Source organism: Erinaceus europaeus, chromosome 1 (genome assembly GCF_950295315.1).
Source record: "Erinaceus europaeus chromosome 1, mEriEur2.1, whole genome shotgun sequence".
Taxonomy (NCBI): domain Eukaryota; kingdom Metazoa; phylum Chordata; class Mammalia; order Eulipotyphla; family Erinaceidae; genus Erinaceus; species Erinaceus europaeus.
Genome location: NC_080162.1, coordinates 137,158,205 through 137,174,831, shown reverse-complemented (window position 1 = coordinate 137,174,831; position 16,627 = coordinate 137,158,205).

The window sequence follows — 16,627 nt, the reverse complement described above, 5'->3', positions numbered from 1 at the left end:
CAGCTGTCAAGTTCTCTACAGAAAAGTGGAATTCCAGCAGTTGACCTTCCTCATACAACGTTCCACCCCCTGGCATTCTTCCGTGGACATCTGCTTTGGACTCGCACTTCTATCGGACTCACTGGTACACCTCTTGGACACTTTGCACAAAACTATCAGCTTCCCCTTATGCTGCTGGGTTTCTCAAAGACTGACTGCAGCCAGCTGCCTTGAGACTCTAGGCCTCACCCTCCCCCCATGCTAGAAAATGCCCATCGAGACAAGTAACACCCTCCAGAGGCAAAAACAGGTCCCCCTCAGGCCTTCCCTTGGCAGCACACAGGTTCTTGTTACTTGCTTACATGTTCCTCCATGTTTGTGCCAGTTTCTTTTTTAAAAAAATGCCTGTATGATATAGGTTTATGTTCACCCCACACCCCTGATACTATGGTCATTTAGTTAAAAAGAAAAGGGGGAATTGTTGTATGCTTCACAATGGTTTAGTATCGCTCTACCCCCATCGGGAGATGTGGTTTAGCCCCTGTTAGTTTTGCACCTCTCCTTCTCCCCGCGCCCTGCCCCTGACGGACATGCAGAGTCCTTGCTGCAGCAGCCAGAGAAGAAGGATGCAGGACAGATCTGTGTGGTGATTAGTTTAAGAGTCCCTCTCTGCCGGGGGAGGAGAAAGACAGGAGAGCACATGTTTGCCAGCTCGTGAATAAAGATTAAACTGTATTCTCAGTTCAGCCATGTGTCTCTGGTCGTCTCTGTCTACCGCCATGAAGCTAGCCCAGCCTGCTGGAGCCCCTAACATTAACGACAAAGTTCCATTAAAAAAATTAAAAAAAGAGAACTTACAACAGATATCATAGATATGGAAGTCTTTAAGATAGCATTGTCAACACCATTATGATAACAAATTGGTTTCTGTAGAAAAAAATGAGTGTTTTTTTAAAATGAGCAAATTCGCAGAAACAGTATTCTTTTTTTATTGATTTAATACTGATCGACAAGACAGTAGGATAAGAGGGCTACAGGTGTCACCACCAGAGATCCATATCCCATCCCCTCCATTGGGGAGCTTTCTTATTCTTTATACCTCTGGGAGCATGGACCCAGGATCATTATGGGGTACAGAAGATGGAAGGTCTGACTTCTATAATTGCTTCTCTGCTGAACATGGGCATTGGCAAGTCATACTCCCAACCTATTTCTGTCTTTCCCTAATGGGACAGGGGTCTGGAGAGGTGGGGTTCCAGGGTACATTGGTGAGGTCATCTGTTCAGGGAAGTCAGGTTGGTTTTATAGTAATATCTGCAACTTGGTAGCTGAAAAAGCATTAAGATATAAAGCAGAGGGCGGGGTAGATAGCATAATGGTTATGCAAAGAAACTCTCATACCTGAGGATCTAACATCCCAGGTTCAATCCCCCATACTATGAACCAGAGCTGAGGAATGCTCGGTTAAAAAAAAATAAATTAAATTATAATAAAAATAAAAATAAAAAAATATATATCAGAACAAATAATTTAATAATCAGGAATCTAAAGGTAAGAATATAGCAGACGAGATTTGGGGTCTCCTTGTAGAAAAAGATAGTAGGTCTATTTTAAGTCTATTCCAAGAGGATATACTAATTTTTGTCTGAACCTGACAGCTAACATGCAGGTGGGCTAAAGGTATTGTCTGGGGAGCTGATTTCAGAATTGGAAGTAGGACTATAAAGCTGGATCAGAGCAGAGAGTAGTTCCCTAATATGGGAAATGTATATAAATATTGTTAACTGTAAACCCCATCAGTTTGATCTGGGGCCCATTTTCAGCACAGGAGCCTGTATAACCTCTGCAACACTGTAGGTCTGAGCTTGCTTTCTGTGATCATAGCTAGGAACATTCTAGGCTGTACTCATTGCAGGACCCATCTTCCTCAAGTAGCAGAGTACCCTGACCCAACCTCCTTTTGGAGAATGGCACAGTCTCTATCAATGTTGACCTACATTAAGGACAAGATCCTGTAGAGGCCCACGAAAGGGTCCACTCTGTTGTTCCTGATGGAGATGACCAGTGAAAGTGTAGAGAGGAATTTGTTAAGGTCTAAGCTAAACATGTCTTCTACAATAGAATCAGAAAGAAAGAGAAAACTTAAACAGATTCATGAGTAAAAAAAATTTAAACAGTAATCAAAAGTCTGGGAACAGACTTTTTACAGTGATGTCTACCAATCTTGTAGAGAGGAATAAATACCTATTATTCTCAAATTCTTTTGTTATAAAACTGTTCCCGGGGAGTCAGGCAGTAGCACAGCGGGTTAAGCAGACATGGCACAAAGTGTAAGGGCCGGCTTAAGAATCCCGGTTCAAGCCCCGGGTTCCCCACCTGCAAGGGAAGTTGCTTCACAGGTGGTGAAGCAGGTCTGCAGGTGTCTTCCTCTCCCCCTCTATGTCTTCCCCTACTCTCTCCATTTCTCTCTGTCCTATCCAACAACGACAACACCATCAGCAACAAGAACTTCAACTACAAAACAACAAGGACAACAAAAAGAAAAATAAATAATATTAAAAAAAAACTGTTCCAGAAAATCAGAGGAAACAAATGTAAGCATATTCTATGAAGCCAACAATCTCCTCACTCCAAAAACAGGAAAGGACATCAAAATGGAGGGAAATTAAAAAGCAACAGGTTTGACAACAACAAAATACTAAAAAAAAAAAAAAAATCAGAATCCAACAATGAAGTAAAAAGACAATCCTCCAAGATGGACATATGCAAATCAATGCAATACAGTGCATCAACAAATAGAAAGCTGAAAACTACACAATCAAATCAATCAAGGCTTCAGTCCCTGGGTTCTTCAACAAAATTCAATCATTTATGATAAAAATCTCTTGATAAATTTGCAAAAGAAAGCACCGGCTTCACCATAATAAAGGCCAAATAGGACAAACACACAGCTAGCATACTCATTGGAAAAAAGTGAAAGTTCTTTCCCTAAGGTCTGGAATGAGGCAAAGAAGTCCACTCTTTCTACTACTATTCAATAGATTCTTGTAAGTCCTAGCCAGAGGCATTAAACAATTGCTATTTGCTGAGAACATGGCAATATTCATAGAAAACCTGAACACTGTACCAAAAAGCTACTTGATAGAAGCAACAAATTCAGTGAAGGGACAGAATACGAAATTGACATATGTGCATGTGTCCCACTTCTCTAAAAATGAATAAGAGGAAAGGAGAACTCAAAGAAACAATTCTATTTATATACTACTACTACTACTAATATTATTACTACCACTACTACTACTAATTAATAATAATAAAAAATGCCTTGGCATAAACTTAAAAGAGGGGAGTATTAAAAGATTATTCACAGATGTTGACATTTACCCTGGGCACTGGGCGTTCCATAAGAAGCAGTATAGGGATTGGCTACCAGCATCCAAGATTCCCTGAAAGTCATTGCCCAGCAGAAATCTTACCTGTGCCAGTCAAGACAATTATGACAGTCAACAGCATAAAGCCAGCAAACCAATTACAAGGATGGAGAGGTTGGGGACTGAACAAGTCCCAGAAACCAGTAGCAGCTGGCCCTGCCCCACCCCCAAGGTGTACAGAGGAAGGGTTTGGTAATGTATTTTTTTTTTAAGATTTTATTTATTTATTCATGAGAATGATAGGAGGAGAGAGAGAAAGAACCAGACATCACTCTGATACATGTGCTGCTGGGGATTGAACTAGGGACCTCATGCTTGAGAATCCAATGATTATCTACTGTGCCACATCCCAGACCACTGGTAATGTATTTTTATCTCCTCACTCCTTTAAATCTTTTTTTTTTAAAGCAAATGTTTTTTTTTAATATTTATTTTATTTCTGAGAGAGATAGAGAGAGAAGAGAGAGTGAGAGAGAGAGAGAGAAACAGCAGAGCACTGCACAGCTCTGGCTTATGTTGGTGCAGGCCTTGAACCTGGGACTTTGGAGCCTCAGGCATGAGAGTCTGTTTGTATAACCATTATGCTATCTTCCCTGCCCTAAAATCTTTAAAATGTTTGTACATGAGTTTAATTTGCTTCCCTAAATCAACTTACTTGTACTTTTTAAAATATATTTCCTTAACATGCTACTGGTTTCTGGGCTTACTAGCCATTTTTATGTTTGGTTAAATGTTTTCTTAACATGAGAAAGAATCTAGAAATTCTGAACAAAAAAAAGGTTATAAATTATCCAATGACAAAGGCTCAGAACCTATTGCAATGGAGACTGTACTAATGTGAAAAGAAATAGGTGAAGGTATGGTCCAGGAGGTCCACAGTAAATAGATAAAGTATGCGATGCTCAAACATGAGAACGCCTAGCAACATGTGTACCAGAGTGATTTCTAGTTCTCTCTCTCTCTCTCTCTCTCCCCCTCCTCCTTTATAATAAATAAATAGATAAATAAAATCTTTAAAAAATCATGTAACACCTAAATATGGAGGCAAAATTTTATTTATTTATTTCCTTTTGTTGCCCTTTTTTTAAATTGTTGTTGTTATTGATGTTGTCACTGTTGGATAGGACAGAGAGAAATTGAGAGAGGAGGGGAAGACAGAGTGGGGGAGAGAAAGATAGACACCTGTAGACCTGCTTTACCGCCTGTGGAGCGACTCCCCTGAAGGTGGGGAGCCAGGGGATTGCCACCTGTGCTTAACCCATAGTAGCCTGAATTCTGGAGGCAAAATTTCTAAACAGATATTTCTCAAAGAAAATTTTCACATTGTGTACACACCTTTAACATGAAGGCAGTACTACTTAACAGGAAATTATCTCACACTTGTGAGGATGACCTATATCAAAATGTTTGAAACTGTAAGTGCTGGTGAGATTGTGGCGAGTAGGATCTCTACGATACAGTTGATGGGAATGCAAGTGGTACAGCCCCTATAGAAAAGGTTCTAATTATGGATTATCTGCCTAGGCATGTATCCAAAATATATAAACACTAAGTTGAAAGGAGATATGCAGCTCTCTGTTCATGGAGTCACTATTTAAAATAGCCAAACTATGGAATCAGCCTGAATTCCCTTTAATAGATGAAAATACTTAAAAAAAAAAAGTTATGGGATATATACTCATTGTAATGTTACTTTCCCATTAAATGGATTACATCATACCTTTCAAGAAAAAAAAGTGAAATTAATTATGCTAAATAAAATAAATAAGTAAAAGATAACTACCAGATGGCTTCACAAATATTTTGCAATATATAACAATTTTGCAAAGATAAATACTGATTCTTAGAAGTTGAAAACTCTGGAGGTTGATGGAGAGCAGATAGAGGAGGGGTCTTCTTGGTGTAGCAAAACTAGAACTTTGGTGGACAATGGAATGAGTCTTTTAAGCACCTATAGATGAGAAATTACCCTCTAAAATGGCATAGCATTGTAAACCAATGTTAAATCAATTTTAAAAAGCCCCTCAAGATTGTTATTAAAGGAATGTAACTCTAGACTGGGTGCATCAGGTTAAGCTCACATAGTACCAAGCACAAGGACCCGCTTAAGGACTTGACAGGGACCCCTGGCTCCCTACCTGCAAGGGAGTCACTTCACAAGCAGGTCTGCAGGTGTCTCTTTCTCTTACCTCTCTACCTTACCCTCCCATCTCAATTTTTCTCTGTTCAATTCAATAAAATGAAAGAAAATGGCCATCAGAAGCAGTATATTCACTGCCTCTGAGCACTGAGCCCTGACGATAATGCAGGAGACAAAAAAAAAAAGGTACGTAACTCAACATCAGATGAATATCATACACAATTATGAAAAATGAAAAAATTTTCTTCTCTAAGATCGACAAGAACAGAAGGATGTCCATCTTTAACACTATGATTTCAAGACAGCACTGAATACCTGCAAGAGCAATTTGATAAGGAAATTAAAGACTAAAATTTGGAATTTATGGGGCTATAGTGATGATGATTCAGAGACAGTATATAATTTTCATGCATAAAGTCCTAGGTTCAGTCCCCGGCACTGCATAATAATAAGACAAAGAAAACAGAACATAAAAAATAAGACATGTCCAATAAAAATGTGAAAAATATTTATTATATCATATGATATCACATTGTCTTGATTTATATATCCTAAATATAATATCACCCTTCTGACAATGGTTTTTTATATCTCTTAAATACATTTTATTTTTAATCTAACTGTATTGATTTCTCATACTATAAAATTTGGGGAATATAACTTCATGCCTCTGTTATTTTTGAAATCTCTTTTTTTTTTACGATTTCTTTTTTTTTTTTTTTTTAGATTTATTTCTTATTTTTGATAGGATACAGAAACTGATCAGGGGAGAAGATAGAAAGAGAAACACCCGCAGCACTGTTTCACCACATATGAAACTTCTTCCTTCCTGCATGTGGAGACAGGTGGCTTGAATTTGGGTCCTTGTGCATGGTAACATGTGCCCTCAACCAAGTGCACTACCACCTGGCACTTAGCAATAGCTTTCTTTTCCAAAAGACCTGGAATGACAGTAGAGATGGCATAAAGAAAAAGAAACAACTCATACACTGCTGGCAGAAAATAAATTAGTATAACCATTATCAAAATGCCATATGGAGGGGCCAGGTGGTGGCACACCTGGTTGAGCGCACATGTTACAGTGCACAAGGACCCAGGTTTGAGCCCCTGGCCCCCACCTGCAGGGGGAAAGCCTCACAAGTGGTGAAGCAGTGCTGCAAGTCTCTCTCTCTCTCTCTCTCTCCCTCACTATCACCCCCTTCCCTCTCAATTTCTGACTGTCTCTATCCAGCAAATAAATAAAGATAAAAAAAGAAAAAAAAAGAAAAAATGTCATATGGAAATTCTTCAAAAATTAAAAAGAGAAACTTCACATGATTGAACTAGCTCTTTCTTTCTTTCTTTCTTTCTTTCTTTCTTTCTTTCTTTCTTTCTCTTTCAACACTGTTGATGGTGGTGCAGGGGATTGAATCTGGGACTTAGAAGCCTCAGACATGAGAGACTCCTTGCATAACCACTATGCGATCTATCTCCATTCTTGAGTTAATTCTACTTTAGGATAGTAGAATTAATCTCTAGAAAATTTTATCCATGGAGAAGGAAGTGAGTTAAATCTGTAAGTAGATTAAATAATTGTTAACTGTGCCTTACCGGGTAAACTCCATAACTGGCACTGTATATATCCTTTCTTGAAAGGCTTTAAAAAAAAAATGTTGTTGTTGTTACTATCAGTAGATATGGACTTAAGATAATGGCTTGAGCTTTGTTTTTTTTTTTTTTTTTTTTTTTACATATTGGACACATCACAGTCATATTTATTGTAGGTATTTGAACATCAATCATATCTTCAAAACAGTTTATTGAACACAGAAAATGGTGTTATACAATTCTGTGTTCCTCAAAATATCTCATTTATATTTTATTTATTGTTTAACAGTATATATAACATAAAATTTATCATTTTAAGTATTTTGATTGCTATTAAGCATAGCTGCATTGCCATGTAACCACCACCTCTATCCTAAATGAGTTTATCCCCTTTTTAAAAAATATTTTTATTTATGTATTACTGGATAGAGACAGGGAGAAATTGAGAGAGGAGTGGGAGATAGAGAGTGAAAGAGACAGAGAGACAACTGCAGTACTGCTTCACCACTTGTGAAGCTTTCCCTCTGCAGGTGGGGACCAGGAGCTTAAACCTGGGTCCTTGCACACTATAGTGTGTGCTTAACCAGGTGTGGCCCCACTCCTAAATGAGTTTTTTTTAAAATTTTATTTAAGAAAGGATTAATTAACAAAACCATAAGGTAGGAGGGGTATAACTCCACACAATTCCCACCACCCAATCTCCATAACCCACCCCCTCCCATGATAGCTTTCCCATTCTCTATCCCTCTGGGAGCATGGACCCAGGGTCATTGAGGGTTGCAGAAGGTAGAAGGTCTGGCTTCTGTAATTGCTTCCCCGCTGAATACGGGTGTTGACTGGTCGGTCCATACTCCCAGTCTGTCTCTCTCTTTCCCTAGTAGGGTGTGTCTCTGGGGAAGCTGAGCTCCAGGACACATTGGTGGGATCTTTAATCCAGGGAAGCCTGGCCAGCATCCTGGTGGCATCTGGAACCTGGTGATTGAAAAGAGAGTTAACATACGAGGCCTAACAAATTGTTGAGCAATTATGGATCCCAAACTTGGAATAGTGGAGAGGAAGTGTTAGGGAGGTACTCACTGCAAACTCTAGTGTACTTCTGCTTTCAGGTATATATTTTGCAGTAGTTCATGGATATGTGTGAACATAAGCTCTCTCTCACAGAAACTGGTGTATATCTAGGTTATGGGACTTTGTTAGAAAGTAAACCACCTGAGATAAAATTAGAGTGTACTATAAAAGGAAAGGTCTCACCCGAGTAATGAAGCTGAAGGGTTGTCATTCCACACGTGAAGTCTCTGGACACAGTCTGAGGTGAAGCATGTTGAGGTGGCAATCGTTGCATTGGTTAGGTTGTGATCGGCGGATGCAATATTATTTGGTATGGATTGGGAGATGCATATGGGAAAGTGGGCCCTATCCAAGGGTTCCAGGACTGGGGGAAGTAGGGGCTCTATAGTGGAGATGTGAGGTTCCTGCTGTCTTAGGGTTCAAAAAGACAATCGATAGTTAATGTTATCATCACATTATTTGGTAATTGGGTTAACTTTGAAAAGTCCTTTTGTTAGGGTTTGCTGTACTGTATCCAGTATCTTGTATATAGCTGTGCTATTGGATGCTTCTAATCTACTTGGTCTAGGCTTTTGAGAGAGTCCACATATCAAATACACAGCCTATATATTAAAAAGATTCAGTTTGTGTTTTGAAAAACTTTGAGACATACAATTGATTTTCCCCCTCTCATATTGATTAACTACTGATTTATATGTCTACATTTTGCTAGGAGTGTACATAAACACCATTCCCACCACCAAAAGACTGTGACCCATCCCTCCCACCCATTCCCACCCCCCCACTGTCCTAGGAGCTTTGTTTTTTTAATCTTCCATGTTTATAGGAGCTTTGTGTGTTATTAAAACATGTGTGTTTCTTTTCTCCTGTTTACTTGTCTTTTACTACTGAGAAGTTCTTAGCCAAAACCCTAGAAGAGTAAAGGAAAAATTATTTTTTCTCCTCTACACCATAATATAGTGGATACTTGGACAATACTAATTTTCTTTCCTCCTTGTGGCATTGTTGAGTTAATGGCAAAGCTACAAATATGTATCTACTTCAATAATTGTATTGATATTCATTTATTACTTGGGAAAATTTATCAGAACAGCATTATTTCAATATTAAAATGATAGTTAATTTGAAAAAAAAAACTGTAGAGACTTCATATACAATTAAACTAGTTTTAAGGTATGGTAAGTTAGGTCTGATTGTAGTTAAAAATATGAACAACACTTATCTAACTTTAGTTTAACTAACATCTGGAACTGATCTTCCGAGCTCTGATTAAGAGAACCAGCCTGATGAATTCCAGATGTTCAAACATGGCTGTGTTTCTTAGACACACCGAATTATGAAAGTGAATACATGGAAGAAAGGGAAACATTTACAAGTACTAGGTGTCAAAGTGACCAAGGGGGTATGTGGGTGTTGGTTTAGTTGAGGAGTAGTTCTTTCTAAATTGACATCTCCTTTAAAGTTTTATATATGCTAAGAGAAAGTCCCAGTTTTTGAAGTTAATACACACTATTAAGGTCATCATAATTTTTATCCTATAGAATTATATTTTTGTGCATCTACCATGTTATCTATAGGGTCTTGTGGTTAGACAAATAAGCATTTCCTATTCTTGAGACATTCATTTAAGTGCTGAGTCAGGCATGTGAACACTAATTAAGATTAATTATAATTGTTATTGAAGAGTCTAAAATGTAACCTGCTGGGGGTTGGGGGGGGGTAGATAGCATAATGATTATGCAAAGAGAATCTCAGGCCTGAATCTTGGAAGCCCCAGGCTCAATTCCCCATACCACCATAAGCCAGAGCTGAGCAGTACTCTGGTAAAAAAAATAAATAAGGGGGCCTGGTGGTAGTGCAGAGAGTTAAGCACACATGGCACAAAGCCCAAGGACTGAAGCAAGGATCCCAGTTTGAGCCCCCGGCTCCCTACCTGTCTCTTAACAGCTGTGAAGAAGGTCCGTAGGTGTTGATATTTCTCTCCCCCTCTCTCTCTTTCCCTCCTTACTCAATTTTTCTCTGCCCCACCCAACAACAGCAATTATAACAATAACAACAACAAGGGCAACACAAATGGGGAAAATGGCCTTCAGGAGTAGTGGGTTTGTAGTGCCAGCAATAACCCTGTAGGCAAAAAGAAACCCCTTCAAAATAAATAATAATAATAATAATAACAATAACCTGCTTTGCCAGGGAAGAGAGGCAACCTGGACTGAAGATTAAGAAACAGTACTTATGTAAACTTCATTTTAACTGTTTTAATATAACTTGACTTTGATGTAGTTGAAGGAGCCAGATTATGGGACCATTTATCAAATCATAAAAGTACATTTAAAATAGTAGCTTCTGAAAATTTAAAACTAAGCTATTTTGATACAATGAAATGTCAAAATAAAACTGCAAAAAAAGTGACAATAATGAAAAATAGGATTAATAGCCATAGAATTCTCATCATTTGTCAAAGCTGCCAGAAAAGAAAAATAGTTTCATTTTTCCCACAAACTTTTTTTCTAATATTTTTTATATTTACTTATTTAAATATTATTGGACAGAGACAGAGAGAAATTGAGAGGAGAGATAGAGGTGGAAAGAGATAGATACATGGTGGGGGAGATAATGTAATGGTTATGCAAATAAGCTCTCATGTCAGAGATTGCAAGGTCCCAGGTTCAATCCTTCACACCATAAATCTGAAATGAGCAGTGCTTTGGTAAAAACAAACAAACAAGCAAGTTTAACAAACAAAACAAAAAAACCAGAGACACCCACAGCCCTGTTTCACCTCTTCTGAAGCTTTCTCCCTACAGGTAGAGACTAGGGGCATGAACCTGGATCCTTGCACACTGTAATGTGTGTGCTTAACCAGGTGAGCCACTACCTGTTCCCCCTCCCCTTAAATTGATTTGACAGGACAGATAGATGTTTAGAGGGAGGAGGAGACAGACACACACAGAAAAAGAGACACCTGCAGATTTGCTTTATTACATGCGAAGCTTCCTCTTTGCAGGAGGGGGAGTGGGGGCTTGAACCCAGGCAATATGGGCTCTTAATTGGGTTTGCCACCACTCAGCCCTACAGATCCTGTTTTTAAGTGAGGAAATACTTCTGCCTTTGGTATATATTTGAATAGAGACAGAGAAATTGAGAGGGGAGGAGGAGATAGAGAGGGAGAGAGACAGAGAGACACCTGCAGCCCCACTTCACCACTCATGAAATTTCCCCCTCTGCAGGTGGGAACCAGAAACTTGAACCCAGATACACTGTAATGTGTGTTTAACCAGGTGCATCACCACCTGGCCCCTTTTTTGTAGAGATTTTTTTTCTTACTATTTGATTATTAAATTCTGTATGAGAAATAGCTCTGTCCTCTCCAAAGAAGACATGCTGCTCAAATGAGCACTGCTTAAGCCTAGCATCTGTGGTGCTGGGAATGCAACTAGGGGAGTTCTGCACATAGATCCTGTGCTCTACTTTTATCTTTAGGCTTGTAACAGTTTTCTTGCTCTCAGGCAGGGTCCCATGTGGTGAACTGGCAAGGAACATTAGAAGTATTAGGAGTTATTTTAAAGGCTTTTGTGAGGGAAGGTGAAGCTGTTTTGTAACATTCTTTAGTTCTTACACAATATCTACTCCACTATCCCACCCCCTAAGGAAATATGACCCTGAGTGAAAAAGAAATAAAAGGTATACCCTAAGAAGAGCAATCCAAGTGGCCTACAGACAAAAATTCAACATGGAATTAAAATACATTGTTAATAGCATGCTTCAAAGGTGGAAGAGAGAGAAAGGATTAAGTATAAAATTGTAACCTGAATAAAGACTAATACTTATACAAAAGTTCTCTGTGTAAACTAATGACCGGCCAGTTTCAAATGTACTTTAATGCTTTATCCAGCCACTACTAGCAGTTTCTCCCTTTTCTTTTGTATGCAAAGTCTCAAAACGTCCCTTGTCACCATTGAGGGATTTCCTCCTCTAAACCTTCCTCTGAAATAACATCTACCTGTTCCCGCCCACCTCCAAAGAACAAGCTTGAGCTGCTCCCTATTCTTGCACTTCCTGCAGTTCAGGCTTCATGCAACAAATGCCTACAAACATTTAAACCATTTTTTTTTTAAAATGACAAGTTCCACAGAGAGGATTCCCAGTCATCACATACTTAGTAGAATCTACCTGCTGCACAATCTGCCTATCTGCCTTTACTGTCATGTGACATGACCCTTATGGAAGAAAACAGTAGCCTTGGGGCACAGATGGAGCCTTCAAAGATCTGAGTCATTCATAAAAAAGCAAGTTGGCTGTGAAGAAATCCTGTAGTTTTGCCTAGACTTAGCACATCATTATTCCAAGCTCCCAAACTGCCATCACTAAGAGAACAAACAAGGGGATACTTATTCTGACCTGATGTTCACAGACACCAGTTAGGGTTGTAGGATCTAGTTTTTCAGAGAAGTTTTTGTTTTTATTTTCTTTCTTTAAATGCCAAGTATATGTTTGATTTATTTGTTTTTCCAATATTTAGATTTTTTATTATTGGATAGAGACAGAAATTGAGAGGGAAGAAGGAGACAGAGAAGGAAAGAGACACAAAGACATGTACAGCACTGCTTTACCACTCATGAAGCTTTCCCTCCCTGCCGCACAGTTGGATGCCAGGGTCTTGAACTCAGGTTCCTGAACAATGTAGTGTAGTAACTAGATACACCACTGTGTTTTGTTGTTGCTCTTGTTATTGTTATTGTTGTTATTGCTGTTGTTGAATAGGACAGAGAGAAATTGAGAGAGGAGGGGAGACAGAGGGGGAGAGAAAGACACCTGCAGACCTGCTTCACTATCTGTGAAGCAACCCTCCTGCAGGTGGGGAGCTGGGGGCCTTACGCAGGTCCTTATGCTTAGCACCATGTGTGCTTATCTCACTGGCTACTGCCCGACCCCCAGTGTTTTTTTATTCTGTCATGCTCAACTTTACCTTCAGAACATACGTAACCTGCAACCCAGTTTGGGAGATCAGAACACAGCACAGGTGACCTGAAGTCTTCCTACTTCTGTTCCCCCAGCTAGTCCTGATGATACTGATTTCTCCAATTTGGTTCTCTGTGATCCCTGCACCCCAAGAATGGTTGGTGGTTACCATGTCTACAAAGGGTATATGTCTATAAAGAGAGAGTGAAGCATTGAGATTTTATAGGGCAATGTTATATTTTTTTACTTTTATATTTTTAGTATTCAGATAATTTTATTCCAGGAAATTAATTTTATTTAATTTTTAATAATTAAAATAATTTTATTTATTTACTAACCAGAACATTGCTCATTTCTGGCTCACAGTGGTGTAAGGACTGAGGACTGAGCCAGGAAGCTATGAGTCTCAGGCATGAAAGTCCTATGCATAACCACTAAGCTATCTTTCAGGTCTAATTCCAGGGAATTTTTTATTTTTTATTTTATTATCATTATTCTTAGTGATGTAATAATAATTAACAAGATTTTAATATAACAGGGCTACAATTCCATACAGTTCCCACCACCAGAGTCCCATGTCTCACCCCCTCCATTGGAAGTTTCCTTATTTTTTATCCCTCTGAGAATATGGACCAAAATTCTTCATGGGGTGCAGATGGTGGAAGGTCTGACTTATGTAATTGCTTCTCCACTGAACATGGGAATTGGCCACTGAATCCATACCCCCAATCAGTTTCTATTTATTCCTAGTGGAGGAAGGCTCTGGAGAGGTAAGACTTCAGGACACATCAGTGAGATCATCTGCCCAGGAAGTCAGGATAATATTATAGTTGTATCTGTAGTCTGGTGGCTGTAAGGTTGCAAGATATAAAGCAGGACAAACTGTTTAATAAATAGGGACACAAAGGTAGGAATAGAGCAGAGGAAATTCAGGCTCTTTGTGTGTGAAGATGCTAGAAAGCCTATTCTAGTTATATTCTAAGAGGTCCATGATAAAGATTTATTTTTTAAGCACACACACACACACACACACACACACACACACACACACACACACACACACAGAGAGAGAGAGAGAGAGAGAGAGAGAGAGCCCAAGAACCCAAGCATTACTCTAACATACATGCCCCTGACATTCATGCTCCGACATCATGCTTGTGAGTGCAACACTTTACCGAGGTCCTGAAACATGATGGTAGGATACTTGAATTACTCAGATGAAGAAACCTTTTGGTACCAGTACTTTCAGCTCACTGTACTCTCACACACAGTAAATCCCTGCTAAAAAGAATAAATTCAAATATCCTTATCACTACAACATTTGGTCAGTCTAGAAGCTATTTCCTACTTTAGAGCTTTTCCCACAGTACTCACTATTTGCATCAATTTTCTCTTCACCTTCAGTTCTCAGCTGGAGCCCTATCTTTTCTTGGAGTTTTTTTTTTTTTCTCCAGTGGTGTATACTGTAAGGTGGTTAGAGAAAATCACTGTCTTTGCCTAGGTCACCTTAGAAGTAGTAGAAATGTATAATGTGCAGCATGAAAATCATGGTGGGAGAAATCCCACTTACAAGACCCAAAAGGCTATAGAGAAAATGAGAACAAAGCAACACTTAAACATGAAGGGAGGGGAAATAGAACTCTAGGTAAATTGAAAAAAAAAAAAAAAAACCTAATAGAGAGAAAGCAGGGGACCAGATTGGGACAGTGAGGCAGGCCTGTTACACAGATGGGGAACATAAAAGAATTGTCCTTATATTAATACAAAATTTTCTGGTGGTGGCACATACATGGTAAAGTACATATTTTGCCATGTACAAGGACTTAGGTTCAAGCCCCTGGTCCCCCCCATAGGAGGAAAGCTTCATGACTAGTAAAGCAGGGCTACAGGAGTCTCTCTATCTCCCCTTTCCCTCTCAATTTCTGACTGTTTCTACCCAATACATAAATAAATAATTTTAAAAAGAAAAAAATAAAAGTATAGTTGAAATTACATTTTAAGAGTTTAGAATAATATTCATACACTGGTTTTCCAAAATTGTACATTAGCCTATGTATACAAACAAGTTTGATTTTAATCTTTACGGTAAAAATTATGTTTTTTAAACATAATTTTAATTATGTTTTTTTTTTCAAACTGCTCTGACCAATAGTCTGTAGCTTGATTTTACTGAATGAGCCAGTTATGTCTGTGTGCTTCTGGCTGGAGAAGCCACATGTAGTAGCTATGGTCACAGTGTACATTAAGCCAAGCTGGCCCAAGTAAGCAGAGTATATGGCCTTTGATGTTCTCATGGGTATTTTTAGTCAGTACTGTCTATATGCAGACTATTTTACAGAGCAACAAAGAATTATTATGTAGTTTGCTCACATGTTGAGTTTTAGCAAAATAATGCAACTCTTGTTTAAATGCTTTGTATAGACAGATGATTTAACAACATATATAATGTATTAGGGTCATCTAATGTTGTGTCTGTTCTTCCATTCACTAGCTTCCTAGCAGCCTGTATGTCTTTACTTTATTCCAATTCCACTTTAAATCATTTGAACTATAGTAAGTACTAGAATGCTTTCCATCAAAGTAATATTTCTGGGAAGTTCTGAGCAAGAACAAGATTACAGTAGAAGCCACAATGCATGCTTCTACTGGGGAGAGCAGACCTCATCTTTTTATAGTCCCCCAGTGCTAAAACAGCAGGGGGCCCTGGCATGATTATGTATTTGTATGTGTATGTGTATGTATCTGTATTTGTGTGTGGCTCCAGACTATTTTATTTCCTATCCTTCTACCTAAGAATGTTTACTTTATCTCTGTGCCTCAGGGCTTACAAAACAACATTAGCCCTTCTGAATATATGTTTTACTACTTTCTTCTCCTCCTCCTCCTCTTCTTACCCCTATCCTTTGTTTTTCTTTGTTGACTTCCTTTTGTTTCAATTCTCATTTTATTTTTTCTGCTTTTATGTGAACAAAGTTGTATTCATTATTAAACTAAAAAGCTGAGAGGGTAATAATTTATCACCTCTTTGTGCCAGGCACTTCAATGCTTGACATATTTTTATTTCAAATGAAACAATCTCATGAGCAAAGTGCTGGAATCTACATTTTTATAGCTGTGGGAACAGAGGCCCAGAGAATAAAGAAAATGATGAAGCTAAGTAAGGAAACTGATGGAAGACTTCATCTTTGAATGAAGTCTTTGGAAAGCATGTTGCCTTCCAAAGTCAACACCCTCTTTAGTGTGTTGTGAGTCAAGTCAATCCACCTGGTATGGTTTAGTATGATTACTTTACCAGACATGGGCTACCAATCTCCTGGTGATAACTATAGGACTCTTATCTTTACCTTAGCATCAAGTTTCTTCTTTGATTTTGCTACCTTTATTTTGCCAGATTGTTTTGAAACTTGACTTCTAACCAGATTGTATACACTTCTGTCTGACTTCAAAGGCTCTGCTCTTT